At 37.8% G+C, this 19343-nt stretch overlaps 1 long non-coding RNA gene across 1 annotated transcript; it reads left to right on the top strand.

Annotated features, from left to right (window-relative positions):
* Window positions 1–9487: 9487 nt before the first annotated feature.
* On the top strand, window positions 9488–17675 carry LOC124272866. The gene is made up of 2 exons (XR_006897456.1): window positions 9488–9548; window positions 15945–17675. It is a non-coding gene; the product is annotated as an uncharacterized LOC124272866 (long non-coding RNA).
* The last annotated feature ends 1668 nt before the right edge of the window (window positions 17676–19343 follow it).

Genomic DNA, 19343 nt, shown 5'->3' with positions numbered 1-19343 from the left:
TTAATTAAAGATATACGAGCTGATTCGTGGTCATAACGGACTTAATCACACGGCCCTATTAATAGATGTGGTTAAAGTACATCTCCTTGGCTTTTCCACTTACAAACTCAAGACATTTGATAATATGATAAACACACGCATATGACTTTAGTTAAGAAAATGCATTATGAACATGGGTTGGTTTTACTATTTTGGTTTGACTTGGTAATATCAATCTAAGGTAGACTTTGTCGTTTTGTCTGTGCAATGACCGTCAGTGTCATTTTCAAATCTACCATATTTTCTACCACAGCACAAATTCAGCAGAGTTATGTTAAGCTATAAAAATATGATTCATTATTGTGAAGAACACCTTTCGTGATATGGTCCATAAATGTATAATGTGACCATCGGAAAGTCTTGTGAATGAAGATATATACCATGAGCTGTATGAAAGATAAGTTCTGTTTGCAAGATTATGTAGTATCATATATCAGATCTATATAGGAGTCACATCACACACTGTGATTTCGTCAATGACTGGTGAGATGTTAACCGGTTTATTTTTGTGTAGTGACAGTAAGGCCAATGAAATTGTATTACCTTCTGGCTATGTATCTCAACATAGGATGCAATGGACACAGCAAAGGGAGTGTTTTACATGGTTTTTAATGATAAGTCGAGGAAGACATGATCAAATAGGTCTACTATGTACATGCTGTCAACAAAGGTCTGGTCTGTCTTTCACCAGGAGTTCTACAGCAACAACACCAAAAATCAGATAACGTCGTTTCTGAGTGACGTTTTGACGGCGCGATATGTAGAGACATTTTTTACAACCCGTGTATGTTTTGTTTTCTTATCTTTTTGTCAGTGGTTGTCTATATCTTTCGTGTATGTAGTACGCTTTTGACACCTCAGTATATTCTAAATAGGTCATAATGTTTTCTGAGATGGGGGCGTTGGGTTTGTATGCCATAGCCGACCATCATATTCCTTTTATTTCCTTTGTAATGCGCGAGGTGTGGTTTGGAAAACTAAATTTCAAATTTCGGTGCAGCCAGTTCAGGTTATGGCATCTTTTATGCTGCTTTCCACTTGGTGTTTTAAAAGCTTGTAGTCAGAGATCACAAGATACTCACCGAGAGCATGCGATAATCCTGTAATTGAGACGAGTAAAAAGAAGTGAAAAGCAAGACATAGTACAGCATAATGGAGATATGTATGACGAAAACATTTATGACAGCAATAAACTGCATGGATGTCGTAAAACATATCCAGTTTGTCCCATCCATTGCAGCAAAGGGGGTTGAAAAAATAATGCTTCACCTTGGGAGTTCTGGTGCAAAAAATACGCAAAAACACAGGTGCTCCAAGCTCCTGATAAACAAACACTTCCCTTTGATGAAGTCGATAATTATCAATTATGCTTACATAATTACCTTTATAGCCTATGATAGCATCAGCGCGACACACTTAGAAATCAATTACGAATAGCACATGATCTGCAGACCTTTTAAACATATTGTTTCTCTGCGCATGCTCAAATGCGGAAGTTGCGATGCATGACGGGAATGCGTTGAAGTGGGAGCTTAAGTTTTGGATTTTCTGCATTTATCAGTTACGAAAATCTATGATATCATCTCTGCCACGGCGTTAAATAATACCTGAAATGTTAAGGAGGTTTTAATGATGGTTTATGAGCGTCAATGATCCTCTGTAACGGGTAATGAATTAAGATGAGTTAAATAACACTGGCATGCTTCCTACCTGATGCTCATTTATGCTATGTTCGTAACGTACCCAGGTGCGGCAGTTGTTGTGAGTGTGTGAGAAAATCTGATTTATGGAAATCCCACTGAATATTTGAACGAATATGAAACGTTGCGGCCGGTTTGTAGCAATTATCGTGCTGTAATAATACCTTTTGTAGACGTTCAGTACGTTCGTGGCATAACTACAGGTGAGCATACCATAAATACGTGCCAACAATAGGCAACAGAAAAAATAAGAATACGTACGACCAAATTATTTTGAACTGTGAGAAACATTACAAAGTGTAGCAGGAAATATGATGGCACTGATGATAATCTTGTATTATTATAAAAGACGTGTTAAACACCTGCATACACAACAGATCGGACTGCCTAACGTTTTCTCAACTTACAAAACGTCTATCAAAGTTCACCGAAAACAGGAAAAGCTAGATGTCCGGTCAGTTAAATGTTTAGTCTGTCATACAGACCCTGAAGCAAATGTATCCAAGAAAGGCCACGCAAGTCTAGAAAATGTGGCAAGTCTACATTTCCACGGCTTCAGGAAATGAAGAAAGCCTCAGGGCTCCTTTTCATTATATTTTATTTTTTTTACTATGAGCTTTTTTTCTGTAAAATATGTTTATTTCAGAGACTAGTTGTTAGTCTATTAAATGTTGGAATGTCACAAATATGAGAATTGTTTATAGGTATGCAAATGAAATGTGGTCTTAACCATGTTTACAGTACGTTCATTGCCTTTATCAGGAAATAACGCAATGAACCACATTTCAGCAATAGCATGGTGTTGCAGCGTTACATCCAAGATACCTGAAGTTTACCAATGAGTACGGGTTCTGTATTGGCAAACCAAGGAGCATAATCTCACAAGGGACATAACTCTTCACAACTACTTCTGGTGTCTTCAACCATAGAACCAACATAAACCTGTTCATTAAGAGTCGAACAACTTGTCCCTTGTTAAAATATATAACATGACAAAATCATTTACAGAATATACTCTTCACGTGTGGATACCATAGAATAACTACTTGTGAAAAATATACTGCTTGAACCGGTCTTGACAAAACAATCGTGTCCTTAAGTCCACTGAAATCAATTCCGTAAACTAGGTGTCGCATATTAGAAACAATGGACCTGTTTATGATGTGGTCATCCAATATGGAGTGTTTCCCAACATCTAGCGTATCACTATCTTCCCCCATCTTTGATGTGGCTGGGCCATCGTTCAGGCACCTGCATGTACCAATTGCTTCATGTCCTGGCTTCCCCGAGCGATTACAGATCGATTATTACTCAATTATCTTCTGACATAGCCTTGTGATCTCGGTGTTCCAGATGACCAATGCCTGCTTGGATGGATTAGCCTGTGTCCAGACGTGTTTGTACTGCAAGGTCAACACTTGAGCTGTTACACCCCATATACTGGCCTTATGTTAGACTGCCAGCAATTAGATATAAATCCGACTTGTTGAGCGATGATGTGAGTTAGTTCAAACATATTTCATTCACGTTTCATTTCACGGAAAGACTACCATACTTAGAAACTAACAATTTGATTGTTTGTGATGGGGAATTGAATGTTGTTTTGTGTCGACATTACTCCAACGGTACCACAGCGGATTGTATGTATCAAGGCTAAGAAAACCATGTACATGACTGAGTGGATTCAGACACTTTCGACACAATCACCAGGGCCGACATTATAGCCACCCGAACCACAGGTCAACTTGTACAAATATTAAAGTACAGGTGTCTTATAATTCTTGGAATCCCAACGGTAGGGGTTTTCAAATTCGTCACATTCATTTCGTGTCTATGCTAGGACATACATATTATGTTTATTTCCCTATACACTAATAATTCAATGTTCGTTAAGTAGTCATTACCACACACCTCCTCCTCCTCTACTTTACATTACAGACTAACAAATCACTTGTCACTAACACAATATCAATCACGTCAAACGCAACCGTTAACATATTGATAAACAATAAGCAAATAGAAAAGTGAATTATTGGTGAATTGTTTTATTTTTGTGATGGATTTCTAACGATACTACTCATGTAATCAAATAAAGGAATACTATTCTGTTTTAAATACATTTCGGGTTATTTGATACAAGCAGAAACATATGATATTTGTCAACTCCGCGACGAAACTGCCGTTCCGCACGTTGACTCCCAAGATAAGATTACGACTGTCGATAAACATGTACAGACCCCTGATTTCCGGAGCACAGTGTTACCTCAGATGTGAGTCCATAACGAATGTAGAACCCCTGTTCGTTTTAACAGGTCATCAAAGTTCATGAAGCGAAGACGGAATACAGTTACCGCTGACGTCGGGCTAGAGTTTCTATCCTGGCATTTATGATATTGTTGCTGGCACGGTTACTGGTTGAGGGGGTTTAGGGCCTCCTGCTACAGAGCACGGTTACTGGTTGAGGGGGTTCAGGGCCTCCTGCTACAGAGCACGGTTACAGGTCATGGAACTTGGATGTGGTAGTTTTACACCGGTTGGATGCAGCAAAGGAGTTGGGGATCATTACTATTTTTATTAGTTGGTTGAAAGTAACTGTTTGGAATTGCGAGCAGCTGACAGGGTTGGCATTTCGAATGAGGATTTATTCATTCAGAATGATATAATACTTGCAATTTCTCGCATGGTAGCTTTTATTTCTTAGATGCTGATATTATGACAAGTCCGATTTCAATCGAGTTTCCTAACTCCAAGTGACATATTGGAATCTTGCATTTCCGAAGGGTGTAATAAATGTCGAATTTTCGGGATTAGTTATAGAAAGACGAAATATGAGTAGGCGCGAATCGAGAAAGTTCTCTGATACGTATGAAGAATCCTGTTTGCGTCCGTATTGACGAAGTTCTTATTTATTCAGGTGCTCGGGGTTTCATTTTATTCATATGCTACACTACAACTGACGATTATAACTTGTGATTTATTGCTTGTACATTTCCAGAAGATGGTTGCCATGAACATCAATGGTTTAATTACTGACTCGCCTGGCCTTACATTCTAATTGCTGCGCGGTTAGACAAACGTGAAGTAAATATAATTATGGTATCAAATAGACAGATTTGTTTATTGCCGAGGAAACCCGGACTGAAGTAGATCCACTACTGTGAGCTTTATTAGAATTCTTATGTTTTTTAATGAAGAAAACTGCATAGGAAATGATAAAGTTGTAAAGTTAAGTATCAAACGTCAAGTAGCGTTTGATCTCATTAGCATTACTGGGGTCGTGACAAGTATAGGAGGATGATATAGAAATTCATAGAAAGAGATATTCTTTTCCTTCTCAGCAAGTGATGGATTCAAAGGTTGCAGCATAAAGCTCTGGGTCATGGCATCTTGTTTTGTTGACTTCAAAGTGGCTTTTAGTCCGAAACAGATACCTGCATTAGAGACAAATCCTCGTAGGTCTGAACAAAAGCTTTTCAAAAGAGTTAAAAATTAAAGAGATTAGTCAAAGCTCTTAGTTCAAAAGCTTGATCTTTCTCAACAGGCATAACGCGACATCCCAGTTTCCGGTACAGAACCTCAGAAATGGCGGATGGATGAAGAGGCTATATCAGTGATATGAATCCCTTGTCTGACGTTTATATTCGGCTAGCTTCACTTCCTGGAACAATCCTTGTCAAATTTGACATATGAAGCTGACAGAGAGAGGCACGAGTGTTGCTATTCTTTCATAACTGACTGATCTCACAGCCGGGCGAAAATTCTCCATGGGCAATGAATGCTCCCCGTCCCATCAAACAAAAGGGACTATCCTTCCATAAGATAGAAACCGCTTTAGGCTAATTGTTGGAGAGTTATCTCCCGCTTGTATTTAAGTGTTCCCCATTGCTAGCAATGCTATCATAAGGCTTGATCAGCGAGGCTTGGTGTAGCCGTGTTATTGTGAATAACCCAAGTTGGCATGGAGTGCTCATGTCGTATTGTGGTCCTAGATTATATGCTAGTTTGTCAACACGGCTTCGGCTTCCTACTGATATAGACATCAAAGGACCACCTGATTCAATAGGCTAACGAGTGTTTGTTCAGTGAGATGGATCACGCAGCCCAATTTCCCCCAAGTAATGTATTGACAGGCCCATTTGATACCCTTTTATGAAATCTACATAAAATTATGTACATTTCACAGTGTTCAAAAGCAAAAGATTCGCTTTCAGTTAGGAACTCCAGGAATAGGGTACTTGATGTTTCCACTGTGGACAATGCATGTGTTATTTATACAAACAATAAATGTGCAAAACAAAATACAGTATTTACTTCAAAAAACAAAATTATGTTATGTGTTTTGGACCCGATGAATGCAGTTGAGGGCAAACAGAAACAGATAAGTAATGTCAATAATTCTTTTTTAAGGAGTAGAGGACGCATAAATGTCACATACCATGTCTACAAGAATTGTAATACACCCTTATATCACGTACACAAATGAGTAATCTTACAACCCTTCGTGGTCTTAAGGCCAAAGATCATGTTGGTCAATACCATGGTGAAACTAGATGTCAGCATCAGCCCATCACTTGGTGGCACTGCTGACGGAAGTCTCTCTGTATTACATCCAGACATCACAAAAATATTGGAATGCCAGTGGATATTGAATTACGTTGATGGGTCGTATTTGTTATGTACGTCATAAAATGTCAATTTCATTTTTATAGAAAAAGTAGATCTGTTTCGTCATTGATAGCTTTTGCACATAGATGATATTGCCCTCGCCATGATAGTGATAGTAATACAAGAACAGACTTGGTATCAACATTAGAACTATACTGACATTAGAATTGATAGCAACATTACAATGAAAGCAAAACCCAAACGACAAAAGGGTGCTACGGATCTCTAATGGATGTTAGGAAGCAGTAGGTTGTTGGAGAAACTGTTAGACACAACCGATCCGGGGTCCTTGTCAGACAAGCAGAAATGTGCTGTAATATATAACAATGCAGCTTTTATATCAGTAACTGACCCCCATAAACAATTAATGATAAACTTGGTTCTTTCTTTCTACCATACAAGGTTCTACTTTAATAGGATAATGACATAAATATTTGATGCTATTGACAAGAAAGGAATATCATCTCAAACTGCGCACCAACTTCAGGAAACCCGTTATGTAAATAGTACGGACGGAAAAGGGCCTGTATTCCTCAAATGGATCTGCTAAAAGGACTAGTATGACGTAAAATGAAATGAAAGATAATGAACGGTTAAAAGGATAATCCACATGTGTATTAGATGAAATATTTTCCAAATTTACTTTATTATTTACATGTCATTGAATTATGTGATAATATGACGTTTAAGATGGTAAGGTGGATTAGGGGTGTGTGTAACTGATGATATTATAATGGATGAACGTTCATACAAGATGTCCACCATTGACATCTTACCACGGACAGTGCGTTGACTTAATTTTTTATAGGAACCGGTTTTTGGAAAGTTTGCCAACACATTTGACTATTTTCATCACTTATTTCTGAACATGTTCAACATATGTTCTTGTAAACATCGTACGGACACTTGATGACTGAATATATACTCATGTAAAGGGGATTTCAAGAAGTTGTTGTATTTCGGTCATTCCAGAGATTTCATTTACAGACTAGAACCTGTGTTGCCTGGCGATATATACATCCATATATCTAAGATTTGTTTTAAGTACATTGTTGCTCTTGTTGCATTGAAGTATCAAAAATTAGAAATGGATAGTGAAATATCAAACAGAAAGTGGCATGAAATAACAAATACGGTAACATTAAAGTGGGAATGCGAATAATGAACGGAAAGAATAATATACAAAAGAAATTGACAGCTGACAACAAATATTTTATCTGTAATCGTCAACATTGTTAACCTCGAAGGATGTAATATAAAATAAATATAGCGGAGTCATATCGATTTTACACAACAAACAAGCTCTTCTGTAATCATTTTTTAAACAAGAAAACATGAAATTGAACGGGAAATATCAAAAATAGTGATCGGAATATAACAAATGTCTATTGAGTACAAGTTAACGGTGGATTTTGAAAATATGTTAACATGATTTGGGGAGACAATGCGTTTAAACAACCAATAGCAAGCACCAAATGACTATTGGGAGCTATGGTTATTACATAATTAACAAACGGAAAGTGAAAAACATTAAACTATTCGATTGCTGAAAACAAATATTAACTTAGTTAATTTGAAATATGGAATGCATGATGAAATATGATTCTGAAACCGTGCCTGGTTACAGGTGGAGATTATGTGAATACATTTCTAATATTTTACAATATTTTACTTGAAAATAGATGATATCAGGCACTTGCCCGGGTACAGATCCCACAAGCACGCGTGGTGTATATCTGATAGATCCACATACTGTTTGCGAACCGACTCTCTAGAATGTCTATATAACGAAATACCAATCCCTCACCGTTTGTTGTACCCAGCAGAAGGGTAACAGTAATTGTTTCAGAAGATCTTGTAAAAACAACCCACAAGAATGATATAAGCGTTCAGAAAATCCCAAAAATAACATGCCATATAAGTGGCAAGGAGGTCGAGCTTCGAAAAGCACAAACCGAAAACATATCAACGGCATTGCCTTACATGTGCCTGACAAAATGGGAGAGTTTTTTCCTTCTTGAGATTACGAGAAGTGCTACCCCGGAGTTATCTGAAAAGGAAAATAAACCAAGCAATGCTCAAAACGTCATTCCTCTTGGTGGGGGAGAACCCATGCCGGGTACCTCTATATGACTGTGAAATATCTTGCAAATTTGTTTCTATTTCGCAGAGTATATGGGCAGTTGTTTTAGCGTTTCGTTCGTGAGAATAATTCCGAGTATGTACGAAGGGAAATAGTTTATTTCTCAGCGCCGCTGAGGAGCGAAATTAGTGATGAGAAATGATTGTCCCGCGACATGAATCATCATAAATCATCATAAATCATCATAAATATAACAGAATTATCACTTTTTTTACACTCTAGAGTAGAGTGACATTTTAATGTCTTTGCTTTTTCTTGGTAAGGATGTTTTGAAACCTCTAGTCTGAAGGAGTCTATATGTTGCCTCTTTTCAACTTTGATGTGTCAGTTTGTTTCTCGCTTTTTGGAATGCGATCTGAGGAAATTTGTCTGGGTAAGTGGTGAGCTTGTTAGTCATTCACTGTCATTCGCCCGCTGTAGACATCCACATGAGGCTTTCATATTGAGACACACAATCCATAAGTTTCTTGGCAATTCGATTGTTTTTAAGCGCGGTTTTAACGATTATACTGTTCTCTGAAGGACTTTCTGAGTATAAGCTGGTTCATATTGGCATTTGCAGAAAAAGAGGTGCGGCCTAAATAAAAGTCCATTTTAAAAATGACCGTGAAATTTAAACGTTCAGATAGTTGTTATTAATGTTAAGACTCGTTTGGATATATGTTAGTTTGGTGGTTGGCAAGGTTTGGTGAAGTCGGAATAATATACACACTAGAGTTAGTATAACAGTCTTTAACCCAGGGGTAAATAGGTGAGCGGATTGCAGATTACATATTGAACAACGCTCTTGTTTTACCGTATATCAATCAATCAATCAAATATTTATTGTGTAAACGTTCCATACAGAAACAGTGACAATATTCTATAAACTACATAAACAAGATATATAATGAATCACATATATATGATGATATATATAACAAAATGTGTGTTGTTTTCCAGATCACCACATGGTGCTGTTGGCAAAAACACGAAGACCAAATGGGACAGAATGCGGCAATGTGTGTGTATATATATTGAAATTTTCACTTAACTTGTAACCACCTTATGAAATTAACTCGCGTCATGTATGATTGTCAGAATACATTCAGTATACAGTATATTCATTGATAAGAACCAGACTTACACAGAATACGTCAACAACTTACATCATATGTTTATTACACGACTGTAGCCAATATCGGTATTCGGTTAATGATCGAATACTCGTATGTTAGTATATACGGTATTGCGAGATGGATGTCACATGAAATTACCAGGTTCCGTTTTTAAAACGTGATTTACATTTTTGATATAACCGGATTGGATTTGGCACGGCGCGTGGAGTGCTGCAGACAGCGGTAGCCAAAAACTCAACCAAATCCGTCTAAATTTTCTCCATATTGTGTCTGACTCTTCAACCGTATGTTTTCTTCACTAGGGAATCGTCCATGCATGCAGAGAGACCTTGTGTCGCGGTAATCGCCCGCCATATAGACTAGCCGTTTCTGTGGGGTTTCACTATCTGGCGGTGTGGCATTGTGTCTGAAACGAAACCGAATGCATGCATGTCTATATGCGAATTACGGGTAATCCGGTCTTACGTCTTGTCCGATTTCACGCTTCGTTTCGGAATTATTCGAGGTTCATTTGCCACAGAAACCGCCGGGTGTGGGTCTAGGGTCTCTTCCATCGGCGGCTGGCGAGACGATGGGTTCAGCGAGTTTTAAGGGATAGGATACTGACATATTGATCCCAATTGCCAGCACCATTAGCTTCCAGAACTTTTTACTAGTTAGAAGATAGACGCCAGGTTGGAGCCCCATAGAAACACATTAAATACCAAATATTGAAACATCCCCCGTGTAGCTTAGTGCTTAACCCAGGTGTGTCGTAAAGACATATATACATATTTGCCAAACCATTCTTATCTTAACCCCATACAGGTATGTATTGTTTACTTGTTACCTGTGTTGTCTATGATATTGTTTATAACTAACAATCAGCTATATCAAGATACTTAACGTTGTCCTCAATTACATTTTCTGGCAAAGCAGATATATACGGATTAAATATTCAATAATATTGTTAGAGTTTTCATAAGACGCCAAACATATCCATATCCAACGATTAACTTGTATATTTCATTTTGGTCTTTTCGCGCATGAGTTGAAATTACAGGACAACGAACGCTTAACTTGTATATTTAATTTGTGTCTTTTTCACACAAGGGTTGAAATTAACAGGGAAGACAACATTGAATAGCTTAGTCCTGTTCGGCGTTTAAGTTCGATTTACTGACCCTAAATCAAAATATTGTGTTGTTTGAGGCTCATTAAACTAATCACATACAGTATTGTTGTTCATTGCAATAAGCGGTGACCCGTAAATTTATACAGACACATGGTAGCCTACCGTATAGAACACGATAGAGTGGCCCCATGCTGCATGACAGTGTATTATATAATGGGGTAAACCTTTCTAAGTCACACTGCCCATTAAGCGTGGTCTGAAGAAGGAGGATTACCATGAGTAGATTAGTATTATAGCTGAGCGATAACTAGTGTAATAATTAGATACCCTCGTATTAACTAGTACGTACACGTTGGTTAATTCGGCAGACATTGTTATTTCTTGTTTGGATTATGGAAAGCAGTCATGGAATGTACTTATCAACACGCAATCACTGTGTAACAATGTTTGACATATTTAAAACAAATCAACCAAAATCGAGCCTATGTCACGTATGCAAAATGTTTGATTTTTTTATCGATTCAGCCTTAGAAACTGTCTGATGAAAACATTATAATCTGAAGTATCGTTATCCAAAATCAGTGAAATAATTGAACTAGTTTTCGGGGATTTTTTTCAAGACAGGTTATCAATTGGAAATGACACATGGCCCAATTTCCTAATTGTGTTTCTTGGATATTTGTATGTAGATATATATGTCTTGTGATGCACGTAATGCAGTAATATAGTCAGTTTCCCGCAGGTGGAGGATATGTGTCTCGCCTATCAATCATATTACGTCAGAGCACGCGCTGGGCTCTATGGCCAGTGGTATTAACAAGATTCCTTTGAAATGTATTACGCAAGATGAGGACTTGGACAATCTGATGAAGGAACTGGTTGTTCAGGCTATGTATTATTCCTTGACAGTACCCACGTGACAAGATGACAGAAAAGTCATGTATGTTTCAAATGTCCTGTTTATTTACAATGTTAACAATGCAATTTGCACTGTTAACTTCAGTTAGCTACAAACGTGTAAATTCTCGCCGATAATGCGATCGCCGTGATTTCGTTTCGATTCTCCTGATAAGAACGTTTTTAATTTTTGTAATATGATTTGTTTTATTGGGACACTTGTCCATGTATTGATGTACATTTTAGTTGGTGAACTGAGTATCAATGGTTACATTTCCTTCTCGTCATTTTGACAACTGTTGTATATTTCCGTTCAAAGAGTGCTCCGTGATTTCTTTGCATACCGGTAAATATACGAAAGACGGTTTGTATATACATGCCCGTGGAGTCCCTTACACAGTCTAAACGATAGAAAAATAAACGATAGTTTCTATGTGAAATGTACACCGCCCCGAGCCAATATTTACCCCGACTTGCTGTGTATAATGCATGGGGGAAGGTGATGCATTTCACCGCACGCTGAAATTGACATTCAACAGCAGCTGTTTCTAAGAAATCCGAGTTATTTGCATCTGTTTTTCTAAATCTGGAATCAACTTAACTTTTCATTAATGGAATGGCTGTCTAAATCAAATGTTTACATTATCATTTACTATTTAAATTTATCAAAACAAATTTAAGCGGCGACGCGGCGAATTTGACAAGATGGTTTGGAACTTGTTTTCATTGAGTTAAAATAAGTTTTAGCGAAAAGAGGCACGTGTTATCAATTCCATTTCTTAAAATTTTTCCTTGCTGTCTAATTTTGAATGATTAAGTGATACCGATGGATAGATTTAGAACGTTCTAAAATTCTAAATGTCACGGACATTTACGAAATAATTTCGCCTACACTTTGCACACATCTACGACAAGAATTCTAAAACGACATGCAATAGTTTGCTCTTGAATTTCAATTTATTTCCTCTTATTTTTTGTCTAAGTTGAAATAAAACAGACGATTCTTATTAGAGCTTTTTAAGCGCCTTGGCTTATTACAAAGACGCGAATGTTCCGTTTTTGAATATTTCTCGAGTCTCCAGGCACCCTTAAAGTGTGCTGAGGATCTTTGTTGGAGTGTAATTTTCCCAAAGTTAAATATATGAATCATTTACGTTATTTTTTAAACTCTAGATCGATAAACGATTACTTCAAAATTTAATTTGTTCGACTACTGTACAACTTCAAATCTAAAATGACATTTCTATTCAAAACGATTTTGTTCTCGAAGACAACCATTATAATCCTATTATAGAGTCTTTATTTAAGGGACGTCTTCATCCTGTAACACGGAATACGTTCTGTATCACCAGGCGCGAAAGAAAATCTCTTGTTGTCAAAATATTATATGTTTAAAATTATATTCAAGTCCAAATTCATAATTCCGAAAACGTGTGTCTGTAGAAATGTTGGCAAGTTTTATCATTATTTATAGAGAATATTTTAAAGTTAACATCTGAATATTAAAGTTATTCTTATATTTTCAGTGTTATGTTAATTTATGGACCATACAAGCGTATCCCCTACGCTTACATTTGACTGTTATCACGATTTATAAGTGAGTGTATTTATCAGTAACTGCTCACGGCCGCGTCTGCATGTTTCAAATGAACATTTATATTTTTCTACTGTCCGTTACGGGTGTATAAAAATGCGTGAACATGTATAAATCGATCATTTTCGTTATGCAATATTTGCATAGCAATTTCGTGAAATTTAGTAAATAACTCTGCAACCCTGAGAGACCTCACAATGTATGCATCATTGAAGCATAAAAATTAATTTAGTTCAAATGATAAAGTTATGTACATTAATCCATGTTACTCCAACAATTAAAATTTGTGTTTTGGTTGAATTTTGTTTCCATATTCTTAAAAAAACAAGAAACCACCAACGCTAACTAAAACAACGAAAACTCCGCGTGCTGATCGTGTAACCACACTAGGTTGATGTGACCACACAAAGGGCTTGTTTTATCGCTGAAGACTTGTGTTGTGTGCTATGCAACATTACTTTCGTACAATAGAATCGCGTCATTCATACGCCTCGACGCCTTCGGAGATTTTGACGGACACTTATGTAGATATTATTAAATTCTAATTCAAGTAATTGAAACCATTTTATTTGGATAGACTCAGTCGCATTGTTTGGTTGACGTGTCGGATTTCCAACATAAATTGTCTTTCAACAATAGTTTCCTTCAATGATTGTCGTCGTTGTGTTGGTGGCAAAATTAAAGATTATCGTGCGGATTAGTCAACAAAACCACACGCATCCACCACGACTACATAACTGCCGTCATGGTTTTGTGCTTCATCGTTTAGAAATTTATGTTCTGTGATTAAGGGTTTTCCTTATATTATGCGAAAACTATTGAAGGATTTTTGAGAATATTCGTTTTTCACGCTAACAAAACTGGACTGCGGTTGCAGAAATAATATCCCTTATAAACGGGATTAGAAATATTCTTCAAGAATTTAATGCTACATTACAAATAATGGTTTTCGTTACAGACACACGTTCTGTATATTATGAAATTGACCATCGAAAACGTCACGATCGAAAGTGGGTTTCCTTGGATGAACCTCTAGCATGCAACATTTCCATCATTTCCTTTTCTGAAATCTCCTGACAATAAGCCAGAGTAGATAATTAATTATCTTCCTAGATGAATAATCATTTAAATACAATTTTAAAGAAAATCAAAAAAGGAATACCAGTTTCAGTAATCTGAAGTGATAGATTTGTACAGCCTTTTTATAAATAAATTAATCAGTTCTGTGTAAATTTGGTTATGACTGTTTATTTCTGCAAACGCGTACGTTTCCTAAAGCCCCGCACTGCCATTATTTTAACTACACGAGTCTTGCAGGGTCGGTTTGGTAGCTGAAATGTGATACTCGCTGCTATCATACACCCTATCGGATATTCTGCCGCTCTGCACGTAGCAATATGTCACACTCGCTCGAAGAAGTGGGAAAAAATCCCCTATCGGTGCCTTAATTGTAAACGTCCGATGTAATCATGTCCAATCGTTTCGATACTTCCTCCAGAAGGGTCCATGCCACGGCGTGCTACTAAGCATCTGAGATAAGCCTCCTAAAATATTTGGAGTTAGGAATATGGATGCAGGCTGCCCCAGTTGTCAGCGCGCCTGGCGGTAGGAAGCGAGGCAATGAGACCAAGGAAGAGATGGACGTTGTCCCGTCAGAGTTACCTCCCTTTAAACAACTCACGCCGTCCATGCGCGACGGCGGTGACTCTGAATATGGCGGTTTGGTCATATCTTTTTATATTCGACAGGTTCCAGCAATATTTCAGTATATTGCCACGGGGCTATTGTCAGGCATGTGCATATCCCTCGTGTTTCTTTGTCTGGAAACGTGGCCAGGATTATCGTGCCTTGGTCAAACACACTTATCTATCGCGGACGGTTATCTCCATTTGACAAAAACCAGGTCACGCAAACGACCAGTGACAACTGTCCGCCCACGACTGTCCAGGCTGACCAGTGTTAAGCCCCGTTGTGTCAGTTGAATTGGCTATTTCGCCGCTGTGAATATATGAAGTGTAAAGCAATGATCTTACCAGGCCGATAATTAGCACTCTTTCCGTTTTTTACCCATTCCGTGCAGGGTTGATATATATCTTGCACCGGCCTAGCCCTTGTGGATTAGGCGACTTCAGGTACATAGATACAAGAGGGATACACCATGTATCATGTTTACATCTAGAAGGTGTAAAGAGCTTTATGTTGTCAATCGTGGAGTATATAAAAGGAGCTTAATTTAATTTCGCCGGCCAAAGTAGGAAAAGGAGATTGATTGGTGCGTCTGTCTTAGGGAAGGCTCATGGAGTAGACTGACCTCTTTTATGCACACAAGAACATCTGGAACACATCGAAGTCATGCAATTCTGTTCATGCCTTGTGTTCCATTTTACTAGCTTGAACTTTGGATGCATGTACATAAGTTGAAACTGCAGCACAATGCACTAACTGCTTCATAGGCAATACTCCAAGGAGAGATGTATCAGAATTGGAAATGTTATATTTTCGATTTTGAATGCAAATACGTGTTGTAGTGTCGAAAGCCACTGAGGGAAATTAAGGTTTGACATTATTCCAATTTTACGAGTGTGTATGTTAAAATCATATGTGGCAATTTTATTTCTTCTAGAACGTTCATGTAGTTTACGTAGTCTTAAAAAACTTGCCATGTTCTTTGCAGGCATCCATCCACTGGCGAGACAAAGTTCTATCATTATTAAACCATCAACGTGTTCAACGACGCAGTAACTCCCAACACCCTACAGTGATTCCAACAGCCATAGGATACCGACCAGCGTACACACAACACCACCACGGCGACTGCAACATCCCCGTCTCCTGCCTCTCTGAAATCTAATCTTTTCCTCCATTCCCAATAGTCCCATAAAGCCATGTTTTCTATGATCAAGAGCGTTGCTAGTCAAATATTGATATTCTGTGGTACAGCATCCTCCATTCTATCCCAGAGTGACCGTAAAACGTCACAGACGCGAAAAGACAGTTGAAACTTTAAACTGACGTATATGCGAGAGAAGCTGAGTAGCGATATTCACAAAGGGAGGCAAATATTTCATCCTTTTTGGGATCCCTCCCCGGCGTTTTATACTGTAATGTATCGGTCCCGAGTTCGAATCGTGTTTCAACCACAGTTGAGAATACTCGCCAAAAGAGATTTTCTTCTACGAAAATTACGCCCCAAAGTGTTTCTGTAAGAGAAATTTATTGTCCTGCCGATTCATGTATATGTTAAAGCTGACGTGGTAGTTGTGAAGATTTACGATGACGTTTTTGTAGAGAATAGTATGAGAACCCTCTAGAGTGGAGACGATAGCTCAGCTATGATTGATGTCGGCGGGAGTTATACAATCTTTAAATCTGACAGTAAAGACACACGGATAAGAACATTGACTTACCCAATTAAGGACTCAATGGGCGAGAACCTCCCTGTGTTATTTGCGGATGTCTCACGTTCTCGGGTGCAGGTGATGCAGATAACTAGCTGTTTACACTTGCAGTGAATTGTTTTGTTTCAGGAGATTGTGTTGAGACTAAATTTACCTTCAGTCGGTTGCCATTTCTCACAATCGGCTATAACATTTTTGTTTGGTCATTTTAATTTTTTATGTATATGTCTTATTTTTTTACACTGATGTTAATCCATTTGTCACAAAGCTACTAATATATTTATGTGCCCGGTTGTTCGACAAAGGTTTCGCTTCTGGTAAGGTAGGATTATTTTTTAATCGTCCACCCCACTGTTCTTGTCTCGTGGGTTAGAATAGATAGGTAGAATAGATAGGATGATCACTTTGTATTTTTACATGGGTAATAGTTCTGTTGTAGTACAGTTATTTGCCTTAATGCCTGTTGTTTTCTGGTCCAGCGTTGTCATTTACTGGGCTCTAGAAGAAGCTGAGTAGAGTGAGCAGATTCACTCATTACTATCCAAACACAATATAATTTATGACCCAACAATCTCAGGAACCAAAACATTTAATATTTCGTGCCATTGAAAAATACACCGTACAATACCGCTTTTGAACAACATTTATACGTTTGCAATTTGGAAACAATGACATTCCACAGCGCTGGTCGAAAGTGCTTACGGTATTACGCATCAGTTTGACCTTCACCTTAACTATTGACCTTGAAATGACGCAGGCCTTTAAGGTGACAAATCGCCAAACATTAGGATATGCATTTGAAGGGTACACACTATTATACGGGTAGACCACCCGTATGTGCGCTGAAATACCATGTCAGACGGGCATATGATGGATGCATTGAAGTACCTCTGTCCAATCGAGAGGTTGGCCACCCAGTCGACCCTCCATATTCATACGGGTGGGTTGATCTTCGATATTAAAATGAAATATGATATCATGTTTTATTAAAGATTATTTTAAGTGGACTTCCTATTTTGGAGTTTGATATTAAGCTAGTATTCGAGTGTGAGACATTGATTGATGACTGGATTCATTCGGCCCTGTTCATTGTTCTCGCGGAGTCCACTTGACCCATGAGGTGACCTCAGGACATATGGCAATTCTCCGTTGAGAGGGTGGATTTTTAAAATCAACATGTCCTAAACGAACCTAGGATATGCATACTATATATGTAGCTACAAATAAATTAATTGAACATTGCTTGTCAGGCGCGAATACATTGCAAGAAAGTTTCCTAGAAATGTTTTTCACTTTGGAAGACAGATATAGAGGATACTAAACTCGCTTCCGTGTAATACCATTTTTATTAAACGAGTTAATGATTTGATACTAAATCTTTCACAAGTTTAATAAAAATGGTATTACACGGAAGCGAGTTTAGTAATCTGTTTATTACTCTCCAACATAATTTGATAGAAACTGCCTACAGTTTGATAACATTCAGATTTCCGCGAGTCAAGCAAGGTCTAATACTATTGTGACAGAGGTATTAGCATTGTGACGTCGTAACTGTAAACCATTATGACGTCATACGTCTAGCGGTATTACACTAGTATAATATTGCCGTAATGATATTTTCGGTACACTGCAGTCAGTATCTTACGTGGACGAGTAATAAATATAGAACGTAATACTAGTGCATTTGGATGTTTTGTATTGAACGAGAAGATGTCATGGGTGCATCTTCTCGTTCAATACAAAAAATCCAAATGAACTAGTATGACGTTCTATATTTATTATATACCCTCTTATCTTGCCTTAATCTGTAACTTAATAAAACAAATCATAGCATACAGCAATGTAGAACTGGCAGGGTTCAATAAGGAATCTGGGGTGCAATACGGAAATTGATGACGTCATTACTGTATTACAACCCTAAGCTTACATGGGTGTATAATAAAATATATTACAACATGCCACGTTTAGAACCATATGTAACTAACAGAATACTGAGTGTATATTTCATGTCTTTATGGATGAGTCCACTGTATAACTGCATACCAGTGGGTGTTATTTGCACTTTGAACTGTATGAATTCCATGCCACTGTGTGTAATTTGCATGACTGTGTTTTCAGTGCAGATGTGTTTAATTTGTATTTCCTTATTTCAATTGATAAGAACGTGACTTCCTCGCTAATGATTAAAGCAAAGTTCTCACTGAAGATAAAACAGAATAATTACCCGAATGAGTAAACACAAATGATAATCAACTCCAGGATCTGTTATTTACCACAGGCTTCGTCTTAGCTCCATGAAATCCAATTAGTACCAAGTTCTACTTTCAGAAGTTTTGAAACTGTCACTTTTTCTCAACATTTATTAAATAATTTGATAATGAATGATAGAAACTGTGACATTGACACGAAACAAATATGTAGGGCTTCGCGTGTCCAACTGAGTCCCTAACGCCGGAAGTCAGCAGCTAGTGTGTGGAGGTCCTCCATATTCATCTTGATACCTGCACAAGTTGTACATCTCAACACTGCTAACTGTAACTAAACGTTCTTGTCCTGGCGACATTGTCAATTGGTCAACTGCAGATGTATCAATAAATACACCGCGGATGGTAGTTTTCTGCACGTGTAAACTGTGATACTTGGGTGTTTAGTATGATACAGTGGCTGTGTGTGAC

The sequence above is a fragment of the Haliotis rubra genome, unplaced genomic scaffold, assembly GCF_003918875.1.
Source record: "Haliotis rubra isolate DU_JTF1 unplaced genomic scaffold, ASM391887v1 Scf174, whole genome shotgun sequence".
Taxonomy (NCBI): Eukaryota; Metazoa; Mollusca; class Gastropoda; order Lepetellida; family Haliotidae; genus Haliotis; species Haliotis rubra.
The sequence above is the reverse complement of the archived record's forward strand: the minus strand, read 5'-3'. Positions and strand labels throughout refer to the sequence as shown.